Here is a 13,722-nt window from a genome sequence, read left to right on the forward strand (position 1 = left end):
GAAAAGGACAAAATTGCTTTTTGGCATTTTCTCCTGGATTTACACACGAAGCTGCAACAGTTTAAGAAATATAGGCAAGACTTCGCTGATTACCTGCGACTTACATTTACCGACCCGCCAGCCAGATGAGGTGTGACGGGTGAGAGATGAGGCAGACGAAGAAGCCAAGATAGACATCGATCACACTTACGGATCCTTAGTTAATTTCGAGAAGACGACCCACTCTTACACCAACGTCTGGAGAACGAGTCGATAGATGGCTCTCTTACTCTATCGAACGTCGGGTCGTGAGCAGGTGTCTCCCCAGACACGAATTTCATTTCATTGCTACAGGAGCATGTTTCTTTTGTATTTGTACCGTCCGCGATGTCTTCATGTCTTTCAATTGGACATTTTCAGTTTTATTCATTTCCTTACTTAATTAATTTTCTAATTAGCCACGATTTGCCAACATTTGGACGTTGTAGATACTATTTATGCGGTAGTACAACAAAATGTATGTCAGCAAAGGTTGTAAGTCTGACATTGAAATAAAAAAATAAATAAAAATAAAAATAAATAAATAAATAAATGAGTAGCGTTGAAGTCTCAGTCTGAGCTTCAAACCACCTTTACCCTATTTGTTCTTACTTAAAAAAAGTGGTTAGCGTCCAAGACCCGTAATCGTAGTCATAAATTTCAGCATTCGAAGAATGAGTCTTTAGCAGTAGCACAATTTAGCACCTTCACTGTCACCTTCAACTGGTGGCAGTTCAGCACGTACATTTTCTTCTTCTGCAGCCTGAGGTTCCTCATCATCATCATTCGGCTGACACCGCTTCATGGTAAAAATGGCCACGCACTGGTGTATATTGGACGACCGAATTTATCTTGCGGTTTTCTCAATAACGCTTGAGAAGTACACGCTACGGCTTACACATTTTGTTGTCCTAATGGAGTACTACTAGTGTACGAAGCTTGCAGTAAATCCACGTTCCAAAGGTCGTGGCCTCCCCTTGTAAGTCGCAAATGGAACTGAACAGAGAATCTCTAATATTAGTTCGTGGCACCGTCCTTCATGCATTGAACATTGGCTCAGTGAATATATTTCCAGATACAGATCCTCACGAATTTGGAGCAGGTGTCTCTAAAGACGTTTATAATAACTGGATGGTGAACTCCTAACAAAATTTCTATACATTCTAATTGTCAATAAGTTTGCAGTTTATAGCTTGTGTCCAAAACTAATAGCGGCGTTCAGTATTACCTGAGAACACCGGTTTAATGCAGCTCTCGGTGCTACTCTATCCCGTGCAAGCCTCTTCATCTCCAAATAATTAGTGCAACCTGTATCCTTCTCAATCTGCTTACTGTGCTCATCTCTTGGTTTCCCTCTACGATTTTTATCGCTCACACTTCCCACCAGCACTAAACTAGTGATCCGCCGATGTCTCACAATGTGTCCAATCAACTAATCACTTCTTCTAGTCTTGTTGTGCCACGAATTTATTTCCTTCCCAAGTCTGTTGATTACCTCCTCATTCGTTACGTGATCTATCCATCTAATCTTTAGCATTATTCTGTAGCACCACATTTCAGAAGCCTCTATTCTCCTCTTGTCTAAACTGTTTATCGTCCATATTTCTCTTCCATACGTGGTCACGCAGCATATAAGTGCTTTCAGAAAAGACTTCCGACACTTAAATTCATATTCGATGCAAACAAATTTCTCTTCTTCGGAAACGTCTTTCTTTCCGTTGCCAGTCCACATTTTATATCCTCTCTAATTCGGCCATTATCATTTATTTTGCTTATCAAATAATAGAATTCATGGAATATAATTCATTTCTAACTTTTAGTATCTTGTTTCCTAATGTAGTTACCTCGGCATCACATGACTTAATTCGAGTACATTCTATTATCCATTTTTCGCTTTTGTTGATGTTCATATTTTCTCTCATTTACGTTGAGCTGCTTTTCCAAGTCCTTTGCTGTCTCTGTCCTTGGAGAACCTCAATTTTTTTTTGTTTCTTCTCACTAAACTTTAATACCTACTCCAAGTTTGTTCGATTTACTTTACTGCTTCGTCAATGTACAGATTGAGTAACATCGTGGATAGGCTACAACCATGTGTCTCTCTCTCCAGTCTCAACCGCTGCTTCCATTTCTTCATGGCCTTCGACTCTTATAACTACTGTACATGTTGTAAATAGCCTTTCGCTACCTGTGTGTTACTTCTGCTACCTTCAGAACTTCAAAGAGAGCATTCTAGTCAACATTGTCAAAAGTTTTCACTAAGTCTACGTATGGTATAAACATAGGTTTACGTATCCTTAACTTTTTTCTAAGAGAAGTCGTAGGATCACTATTGCCTCACCCGTTAGTACATTTCTACGGATTATAAACTGATCTCACCCGAGTTTGGCTTCTAACAGTTTTTTCCCTTATTTTGTAAGGAATTCATGTTACTGTTTTGCAACCATTATTTGTTAAAGTGACAGTTCGGTAATAATCACACCTGTCAGGCAAAGCCTATACAGCCATCAAATAAACTGGCTGGTCAAAAGCCGTCGAACACGCATTTGCTCCGCCCACATTGCTTGCGCGTATAATGAACGTTATGCAGAGCGTAGCTTTGTTACTATTAAAAGTGTAGCCTTCGTAGTAAGAAAGATTTTAATGTGGACAGGGTCCACAGCCTTAATATAACTATCAAATGTAGCCATTTCTATTATGGCTGTAAAAAATACTGTCCAAGAGTGCTGTTTCCGCCTGCGCTAAGCTCTTAATCCCAGAGTAGCGCTTGCAGCTTACGTCCTCAGTCATTTTATGGATGTATCCAAATCTCTGTCTTCCTCTACAGTCTTTTTTCTGTACAGCTTCCTTCAGTAGCCCGGAAGTTATTCCCTGAAGTCTTAAACAAATGTTCTACATCCTGTCCCTTCTTCTTGTCATTATTTTCCTTATATTCCCTTCTTCTCCGATTCTGCGAAGAACCTCCTTATTTCTTATCAGTGCACCTAATTTGCAACATTCGTCTGTAGCAACACATCTCAAATGTTTCGATTCTCTTCTGTTCCGCTTTTCACACCCTCCATGATTTACTACGGTACAGAACTACGCTCTCTTGGCCAGGAATGCATTTTTTGCCAGTGCTAGTCTGCTTTTGATGTCCTCCTTGCCCCGTCTGTCATGGGTTATTTTGCTGTCTAGGTGGCAGAATTCCTTAACTTCTTCCATTTTGTGATAATCGATCCAGGTATCAAGTTTCTCGCTGTTCTCCTTGCTACTTCTCATTACTTTGGTCTTTCTTCGATTTACTCACAGGCCGTATTCTGTACTCTTTAGACTATTAATTCCATTGAGCATATCCTGTAATTCTTCAATTCTTTCACATATGTGGGATGTTAAAGCACACAGTGGAAAGTTAAATCGTGACATAATGGAACACTGAATGTAAACTTATGGTTTTATGAGTACATTCTCTCTTAGACACGCGCGGGGTGATCACGAACCATATGGCGAGCACAGAAACTGTGTTTTACTTACATAAAAACTTATTGCACACGCACTACACAGAAACGGATCTCTCGAGTAGCCAACATAGTGCAAAGATTACAACGGCTGCTCTGTTATTTTTAACAGACATAAGCCGAATGACTTTATTCAGTTTCGTACAAGGCCTCCAATTAACAAGGAACCTGTTACATGGATCAAGTATTCAAGAGATACTGTGGACTGCAACATGCTGAGTTTGTAAATACTAGCCATTTATTTCTGAATGTCAACTTCTATAGCAAAAACTAATAAATGGAAATCGCCTTCAGGATAAATTACTTAGGTTGAAAAGATAATTTTAATATGTCAGTTCATAGTAAAATGTGCTGTTACAATGTGGACAAACTTCTTTATAAGACATATAGTAGAGAAGATATATATGTCTTGTAAGTTTAAAATATTGGACACTTACGATTGAATAAACGCCCCCTATACACCTTAATACACCTTAGAACGACGACCCTCCCGAGATTTGGTGGCTTACGTTTCTCAACGGTACAAACAGTCGTGCAGTAAGTGCAACCATAGTGAAAGGGTATCTGTGGAAAAGCCTCTGGAGTAGCTGTAGGTGCAATAGTCTTTGTGGTTGATTGACCTGGGCTTGTAATGTTGGCCAACATAACCATGCTGTACAGGTACTGTGAACGACTGAAGGCAACGGCGAAATACAACCGTCATTTCTACCGAGGGCATGCGGCTCTGCTGTACGGTTTCAAGATGACTCATCCTTTGCGTAAAATATCCCGTAGGTATCACAGACGCATATTCAAATCTCCTGGTGGGAACTACTCACGAGTATGTCGCATCAGGAAAAACAAAATTGGCATTATGGACTGAAGCGTGAAAAGTTACATCCATTATTGGGATAAGTAGGTTAGAGAATTAAAAAAAAAAAAAGAGAAGTAAGTATATCCCTTATCATTTAGCTACAATATAGCAGGTCAGCAACTGGAAGCAGTTAATTCCATAAATTATCCGGGAGTACGCATTAGGAGTGATTTAAAATGGAATGATCATATAAAGTTGACCGTCGGTAAAGCAGATGCCAGACTGAGATTCATTGGAAGAATCCTAAGGAAATGCAATCCGAAAACAAAGGAAGTAGGTTACAGTACGCTTGTTCGCCCACTGCTTGAATACTGCTCAGTAGTGTGGAATCCTTACCAGATAGGGTTGATAGAAGAGATAGAGAATATCCAACGGAGAGCAGCGCGCTTCGCTACAGGATCATTTAGTAATCGCGAGAGCGTTACGGAGATGATAGATAAACTCCAGTGGAAAACTCTGCAGGAGAGACGCTCAGTAGCTCGGTACGGGCTTTTGTTGAAGTTGCGAGAACATACCTTCACCGAGGAGTCAAGCAGTATATTGCTCCCTCCTATGTAAATCTCGCGAAGAGACCATGAGGATAAAATCAGAGAGATTAGAGCCCACACAGAGGCATACCGATAATCCTTCTTTCCACGAACAATACGAGACTGGAATAGAAGGGAGAACCGATAGAGGTACTCAAGGTACCCTCCACCACACACCGTCAGGTGGCTTGCGGAGTATGAATGTAGATGTAGATGTAAGTTGAACGTACATATAGCGGCAATTAGTGAAGTACTGTGGCAGGAAGAACAGGACTTGTAGTCAAGTGAGTACGGGATTCTAAATACAAAAGCAGACTGGGGTAAAACAGGAATAGGACTGATAATGAGTAAGAAAAGAGGAACGTGGGTGATATATTATGAGTAGCGGAGCGAAAGCATTACAGTAGACAAACAAACAAGAATCCAACACCAACCATTGTAGTACTAGATGATAAAGAGATGAAAGAATGCATCATGAGATGAAAGAAATTACGCAATTAGTTAAAGAAAAGGAAAACTTAACAGCAATTTTTTTGTTTTTGTTTTTGTTGGGTAGGTGCGGGGAGAGGGCTGGAATTTTATAGTTGGAAAGGGAACAAAAGGAAATAAAGTAGAAAACATTCAAAGAGGTAGAATTTTGAACAGAACATAATTTAAACGTTACTTGGTTTAAGATTCGTGTCAGAAGGCTGTATACTTTGAAAAGACATGAAGACACTGGAAGATTTCAGTTTGCTCACATAGTGGTACGGTAGAAATTTAGAAAGCAGATTTTGAAGTGTAAGACATGCCAATGAGCAGATGTGGAGTCTGACCAACATTTATTGGTTACGAATTGTAAATTAAAGCTGAAGGTATTGCAAAAAAGGTAGGAAATTAAGGAGATGAGGCGTAAATAAACTGAAAGTACCACAGTTTTTTGAGAGTTTCGGAGGAACCATTACGATGACTGAAGCAGGAAAAAGGAATGCAGTTCAAGAAGGGGTGAGATGGTGAAGGCTGCAAGTGATCAAACAGCAGAACGACTAGGGCCAATAGGAATCCTTGGTTGAAACTAGATATAAGAATATAATTGATGGAAGGAGGAAACATAAAATTACAGTAAGTGATGCGGGTGAAGGAAATAAGACACCCAAAAAGACTGACAGTAAATGCAAAACCGCCGAGCAGAAATGGCCAGAGGATAAATGAAGACTTTAAAAGCATTCTTAAGTAAGGAAAGATAGAAGCCACCTTCATGGAAAAAAAGTATATTTTTAGAGAAAAGAGACGCATCTGCGCGAATGTCAAGAGCTTAAATATCAAGAACTGAGAAAATAAAAGAAAATTTAAAGATGGCAGTAATATGTAGAGGGGCTATACATTGAAAATGAACTTCTAGGCAATATTATAAAAAGCGAAGAGGAAACAGATAGCAATGAAGTAGGATATTTGATATTGTGAGAAGGATTTGGCAGTGCCTACTGAAAGATCTAGGCTAAAACAAGGCCGCAGGATTAAACGTCATGTCCTCAGAGCTACTGAGATCCTTGAGCGTGTCAGTAAGACAAAGCTATACCATGTGGTATGTAACGTGTATGAGACATAGACGAAGTACCCTTAGATTTCAAGAACACTGTGATGATTCCAGTTCCAAGGAAGACAACTGCAGACAGGTGTGAGTATCACCTAATCAGCAATTTAATGTCATGGTTGCAAAATACTGATAATAAAAATTTACAGAATAATGAAGAAAACTGGCGCAAGCTGGCCCCAATGTGTATCAGTGTCGGTTGCGGAGAAATGTGTGAGCACACGAAGCAATACTGACCGTATGATGTTTGTTAGAAGATAGGTTAAAGACTTTTAAAACCACGTTTATAGTATTGATTGGTTTTCAGAGAGCTTTTGACAGTGTTGACTGGAGCAGATTATTTGAATACCTGAAGGTATCACAGTTAAAATAAAGGAAGTGAAAGGTTATTTACAACTTTCGGAAACCGGAATGCAGTTATAGGGGTGGACGGACATGAAAGGGACGCAGTGGTTGAGAAAGGAGTGAGATGGGGTTGTAGACTATTCTCGATGTTATTCAATCCGTATATTGAGCAAGCAGTAAAGCAAACGAAGTAGAAATTTGGAAATGGGATTAAAGCTCATGGAAAAGAAATGAGAATTTTGAGGTTTACTGATGACATTGTAATTCCAGCAAAGGCAGCAGGGATTTGGTAGGGCAGGTGGAAAGAATGTATAGTGACTGGAAAAAAAGTTATAAGATACACATCACCAAGAGTAAAACAAGAGTAATACAGTGTAGGCGAATTAAATTAGGCGCTGCTGAGGGAATTGGATGAGGAAATGAGACATAAACTACGAGTAGATGATGAGTTTTGCTATTCGAGCAGCGAAATAACTAATGACATCCATAGTAGATAGGATATAAAATACAGACTGGCTATAGCAAGAAACCCATTTCTGAAAATGAGGAGTTTATTAACACCTAAGATAAATTTAAGTGTTTGGTAGTCTTTTCTAAAGATATTTGTATGAAGTAAAATGTGGACGATGAGCATTTTAGATAAGAAGAGAACAGATTGTTTTGGAATGTGGTGCTACAGAAAAATTCTGAACAGTAGATCGAGTAAATTACGAGGATTTACTGAATCTAATTGAGGAATATAGAAATTTATGACACAATGTAAGTAAAAGAATGGTTCGGTTATAGGGCACATCCTAGGGCATCAAGAAAACGGCAGTTTTGTAAACGAATCGATGAAAAGAGAGCAGAGAGAGTTGCATCAAGGAAGTCTTTGTATTAGAGACCTTGACAACAACAACCCACTTTTGAATAAGTCGCTGTCTCGATCCTTTCTCTCTATCGTTTTCTTCTCCGACACACACTTACCTACGACTGGTCCACAATACTTCCAAATTTGTCCAGTCGGTCGTCCACAGTGTCCTTTCCCGAGCTACACATTTGTTGTTGATTACCCATGCAGTTTCTCATCATTCTCTTGCCGCTTTTCTTAAACAGAAACATTTTCCTGGTTTTGTAATTTATCAATGATTCGAAGTTTTATTTTCTGTGATTGCACGGTTTGGGCACGTTTACTGTCTGGTCTAAAAAATGGTTCAAATGGCTCTGAGCACTATGGGACTTAACATTTGAGGTCATCAGTCCCCTAGAACTTATAACTACTTAAACCTAACTAACCTAAGGACATCACACACATCCTTGCCCGAGTCAGGATTCGAACCTGCGACCGTAACGGTCGCGCGGTTCCAGTCTGAAGCGCCTAGAACCGCTCGGTCACAGTGGCCGGCCTGTCTGGTCTGTTTCACCAGGACCGGGAGTAAGTTGTCTTATCAACTGCTCAAATGACAATAATTCTACTCTCCTACAACACGTTGCATATTACGACACATCTTCCACTTAACCTCATTTTTCCACACAGAAACTCGCGATGATGATGAGTTCCTGAAGCAGGGATAGTCTACAGCGGGATGGTAGGGGAGACTGGGGCAAGTTTACGCATGGGGCACGTTTACGCAGGGCACTTCTCTCTGGAATCATTATTTCTAGAGTATTAGGTTCCCAGAAACTGTTTACGCACTATTTTCCATTGCCATCCTAAAAGATACACCAGTCAAGGAAATGAAATCTAGGAAAATGAAGGCACAGGAGAATAAAACGTAGAAATCGCTAAAACGGCTATTCGAACCTAATGATTCTCAAACAGACAGAATTAATTCTTTCAGAGCAATGACTGTTAAGAGCCATAAATTGCTAAAAGCAGGAACAAGGTAAAATGTGTATAGGCCTACTTCTGATACCATCAGTGTTCTGGCCAAAGGCAGTTTTCACATGGTAACTTCAACGCTGACACGTCTTCCGCCGTCCTCTTCAGGTCGGCATATTTCACGATCATTCCCTTAATGTTGTCTATCATCTTGTATCTAATCTTTCCTCTCGATCTCCTCTAATAGGTTAGAGCGTCTGTTGGCGACCACTCCTGTTCCAACTAATGTCGCATCCTGTTCTTCTTCCGTTCTCTTATAAACTTTAGTAGGCTGATAAAGAGGGTGAAAAATGCCTTTCTCCTCACTGCTTGAAATGATACAAGCAATCAAAAAGAAGTCAAGAATGACTCCGGCAACTTATATGTAAAAAGTGGGCTCATGACGATTGTACCACATGAAACACATTATTTTTCGTGTGCATAAACGGCACACCAGACAATGATGATGAATAGGCACTTAAGTTAGCCAAAAAATTGTTAATTGACAGTAATTTTTTTGTATTTTACCAAGTCAACTGGTACTAGTAAGCCTGAAATTTTTATTTCTCCAGTAAAACATATTTTGAAAATTTTTGCAGTGTATTTTGTATAAACATTATTGTGTTCTATGATAAGCTAGTACGTACTTCCCCCTGCCCCTCCTCCCCCCCCCACCCCCACAAAGGTGCGTAAACATGCATCATACCTGGGTCATGTTTATGAACTCGAACGTATATAAAATTATTTCGTGCTCTTAAAGGTAATGTTGGATTAGAAGTATGTACACCAAGTTTTACTTTTAACAACCATTTTACAAAACTAAACATTTTTAAGCACGATAAATATAACGAAACAATTTAAAAGATTCCGGAAAGAAATCCGCATGAATGTGCCTTGCTTACTCCTATTAATCGCCACAGATTCGGGGGCACAAAATCGCCACTGTCTCGATGAATTTCCATTTCACCAATTTTTGTTATCCTTACACTTTTATCTGATTTTCCTCTGAAGTTTTCCATATAAGTCTACTAATTTGTGGTCTAAAATCATATCAGCGGCTATCCATTCAAAGCGGTCTAATATTTAGCTTCCAAACACTCGTCTATTAATTACGTAATTTATCTGACATCTAAACGCGTCTCCCGTTTCTTTCCTAGTACATTCCTTTTTGTTCTGATTCTGGAAAAGTTGCTTTGCTACAGCCAATTAAAACCTGTCGTAGAACTTTAGTAAGTACGTTCTTTGCTCCTTTTCATACATAAGTCCTAATTCTCCAATAGTTATTCACTGTTGCGACACTCCAGTCACTCAGTGGACATTTATCCATCTTAGCTCTCCCTACAAAAAGTGGCCTGACGGAAGTTCTTTTGTTTTAGCGGTTATGGACTCATTTCCTTCTCTACGTGTATCTGTTGAGTGTAGATAACTGCGATTAGTGCATACAGTGCTTATGTTTTTGATGACGTTGAGACAGAAAGGAGAAGGCGAAACTCAATGCCGACACACAGTTTGCTCCTGACAGCATTAGCGAGGCCGCCAATCTTAACGTACCCATCAAACATACGCATCAAATCACAAGTTCCGCATGTTCTCAATCCAAGAGATTCTTCTGCGAGGTATAAGTTTATTCCCAGGTCACAGGTGCAAAATCTAGTGATCAGGAGCTCGATCTCACCACCCTGTTGTTCGCGAGAAATATTGTTGTGTAAACTTAGAGAAGCGGTGGAAAATTTTTGCCCCTTCGTTGTATATTTTACTTAGGAAGCACGAGAATGAGATAAGAGAGATAAGAGGTGATACCGGCCATTACACAGCCATTTTCCCACGACAGAAATTGATATGTAGTTTCATCCCCCTTGGTCTTTATAGCGGAGTAGATATCAATTTGTGAACGTGTTTGATTATTCCGCCTTTAGGTGCTGTTTCGAAGGGCGAAAGGCTTTTTTTACAAGGCATCGAAAGATTGGTCATTCGTTGTAGTAGAAGTCGTTGGCAACATTCTAACATGACGTTTAAGGAAATCCAAGTTATCAGTGGATGGAAGTGTACGCTAGATCTGCACATTATATGCCAAAGTCGATAGATGCTGCTTCAGGTAGACGAAATGCACTGTCATTTAAGTTGCACGTACTAGCAGACACTATCCGTAATTTACAAACTCACGCACACTCAGAAGCGTTAACTGCCTTCACCATACATAACTGCATGTTCAGGTGTGTGGCACTGAATGGGAATAGTCGTTAGACATTAATGACGGTGATTATCATGCGAAGGATTTCCTTACTGTCCTACTTACAGTACTGTCAACAGGACATTGTGAAGCAAACAGCACGTGCTGACGTTCGGGGATGCATGTTTAAAATTTTCCAACAATGTCATTCAAGAATTTTAATGGTGACATCATACATTTCCGTTCCCTGGTATTTTTTAAGATGTAAAGGGAAGCAGACTGACGAGTCTTCTGGATTATCATATGGAGCGATTTGGTGCGTCTTCTTACTGGTTTTCGTGCGTTTTCTCTTTGTAACTATGAAATAAATTACCTGAAGAAAACAGTGGAGTAAACGGAAGACGTAGTTTGATATCAGAGTAACTTCGTACATGTACACACCACAGGTGGGTTTGTAAATGATTGGAATTGCGATTCTCTGTCACTAATTGAGTTCTGTAACCAGTTTCAGCTAGTAATAGCGAATACTCTGTTCAAGAATCACAAGAGGAGGAGGTATACTCGGAACAGACCGGGTGACACGGGACGATTTCAGTTAGATTACATCATGGCCAGACAGAGATTCCTAAACCAGAGACTGTATTGTAAGGCGTACACAGGAGCAGACATAGACTCAGACTACAATATAAAAGTAATGAAGAATAGGCTGAAGTCTAAGACATTAGTCAGGAAGAATCATTACGCGAAGAAGTGGGGTACGGAAGTACTAAGGAATGACGAGATACTGTTAAGTTCTCTAAGGCTATAGATACAGCAATAAGGAATAGCGCAGTAGGCAGTACAGTTGAAGAGGAATGGACATCTCTAAAAAGGGCCATCACAGAAGTTGGGAAGGAAAACATAGGTACAAAGAAGGTATCTGCGAAGAAACCATGGGCAACAGAAGAAATAATTCAATTGTTCGATAAAAGGAGGGTGTAAAAAAATGTTTCGGGTAACCCAGGAATAGAGGAATACAAGTCGCTGAGGAATGAAATAAATAGGTACTTCAGGGAAGCTAAGACGAAATGGCTGCAGGAAAAATGTGAAGACATGGAAAAAGAAATGATTGTCGGGAGGACAGACTCAGCATACAGGAAAGTCATAACAACCTTAGGTGATATTAAAAGCAAGAGTGATAACATTAAGAGTACTACGGGAATTCCACTGTTAAATGCAGAGGAGAGAGCGGATAGGTGGAAAGAATACGTTGAAAACCTCTATGAGGGTGAAGATTTGTCTTAAGGAAAAGGAGCCGATTTAGAAGAGATAGGGGATCCAGTTTTAGAATCAGAATTTAAAAGAGCTTTGGAGGGCTTAAGATCAAAGAAGCCAGAAGGCATAGATAACATTCAATCAGAATTTCTAAACTCATTGGGAGAAGTGGCAACAGAACAACTATTCACGTTGATGTGTAGAATGTATGAGTATGGCGACATACCATCTGACTTTCGGAAAAGCGTCGGCTCCACAATTCCGAAGATGGCAAGAGCTGACAAGTGCGAGAATTACCGCATAATCAGCTTAACAGCTCATGCATCCCAAGTTGCTTGCAAGAATAATATAGAGAAGAATGGACATGAAAACAGAGGATGCGCTAGATGACGATCAGTTTGGCTTCAGGGAAGGTTAAAGGCACGAGAAAGGCAATTCTGATGTTTCGGTTAATAATGGACTAAAGAAAAATCAAGACACATTCATAGGATTTGTCGACCTTGGAAACGTGTTCGACAATGTAAAATGGTACAAGATGTTCGTAGTTCTAAGAAAAATAAGGGTAGCTATAGGGAGAGACGGGTCATATACAATATGTACAACAGTCAAGAGAGTGGACGACCAAGAACGAAGTGCTCGTATTAAAAAGAGTGCAAGACAAGGATGTAGCCTTTCGCCCCTACTGTTCAATCTGTACATCGAGGAAGCAATGAGGGAAATAAAAGAAAGGTTCAGGAGTGGGATTAAAATTCAAGGTGAAAGGATATCAGTGATACGATTCGCTGATGACATTTCTGTCCTGAGTGAAAGTAAAGAAGTCTTACATGATCTGCTGAATAGAATGAACAGTCTAATGAGTACAGATTATGGATTGAGAATAAACCGAAGAAAGACGAAAGTAATGAGAAGTAGAAGAAATGAGAACAGCGAGAAACTTGTCAACAGGACTGAAGGTCTCTAGTAGATGGAGGTAAGGAACTCTGCTACCAGGGAAGTAAGATAACCAATGACGGATGGAGCAAGGAGGACATCAAAAGGAGACTAGCAATGGCAAAAGGGGCATTCTACTAATATCAAATATCAGCCTTAATTTGCGGAAGAGATTTCCGAGAATGTAAGTCTGGAGTACAGCATTGTACGGTAGTGAAACATGGACTTTGGGAAAACCGGAACAGAAGAGGATCGAAGCATTTTAGATGTGGTGCTACAGACGAGTGTTGATAATTAGGTGAACTGATAAGGTAAGGACTGAGGAGGTTCAGCGCGGAATTGGAGAGGAAAGAAATATATGGAAAACACTGATAAGGAGAAGGGACGGGATGATAGGGCATCTGTTAAGACGGTATGACTTCCATGGTGCTAGAGGGAGCTGTAGAGGGCAAAAACTGTAGAGGAAGACAGAGATTGGAATACATCCAGCAATTAATTGAGGACTTAGCTTGCACGTGCTACTCTGAGATGAAAAGGTTAGTACAGGAGAGGAACTCGTGGCGGGCTGCATGAAACCAGTCACAAGACTGATGATAAAAAAAAAGCTAGAATATCTGACGGCACAACGATATGTCAGTGGCATCCTGCGTCCTCAGGTGTTACCCACCATGCGACAGTATCATGGTGCCATTGTTTAACAGGGAAATGCTCGTCCCTG

This window comes from Schistocerca serialis, chromosome 4 (assembly GCF_023864345.2).
Source record: "Schistocerca serialis cubense isolate TAMUIC-IGC-003099 chromosome 4, iqSchSeri2.2, whole genome shotgun sequence".
Classification (NCBI taxonomy): Eukaryota; Metazoa; Arthropoda; class Insecta; order Orthoptera; family Acrididae; genus Schistocerca; species Schistocerca serialis.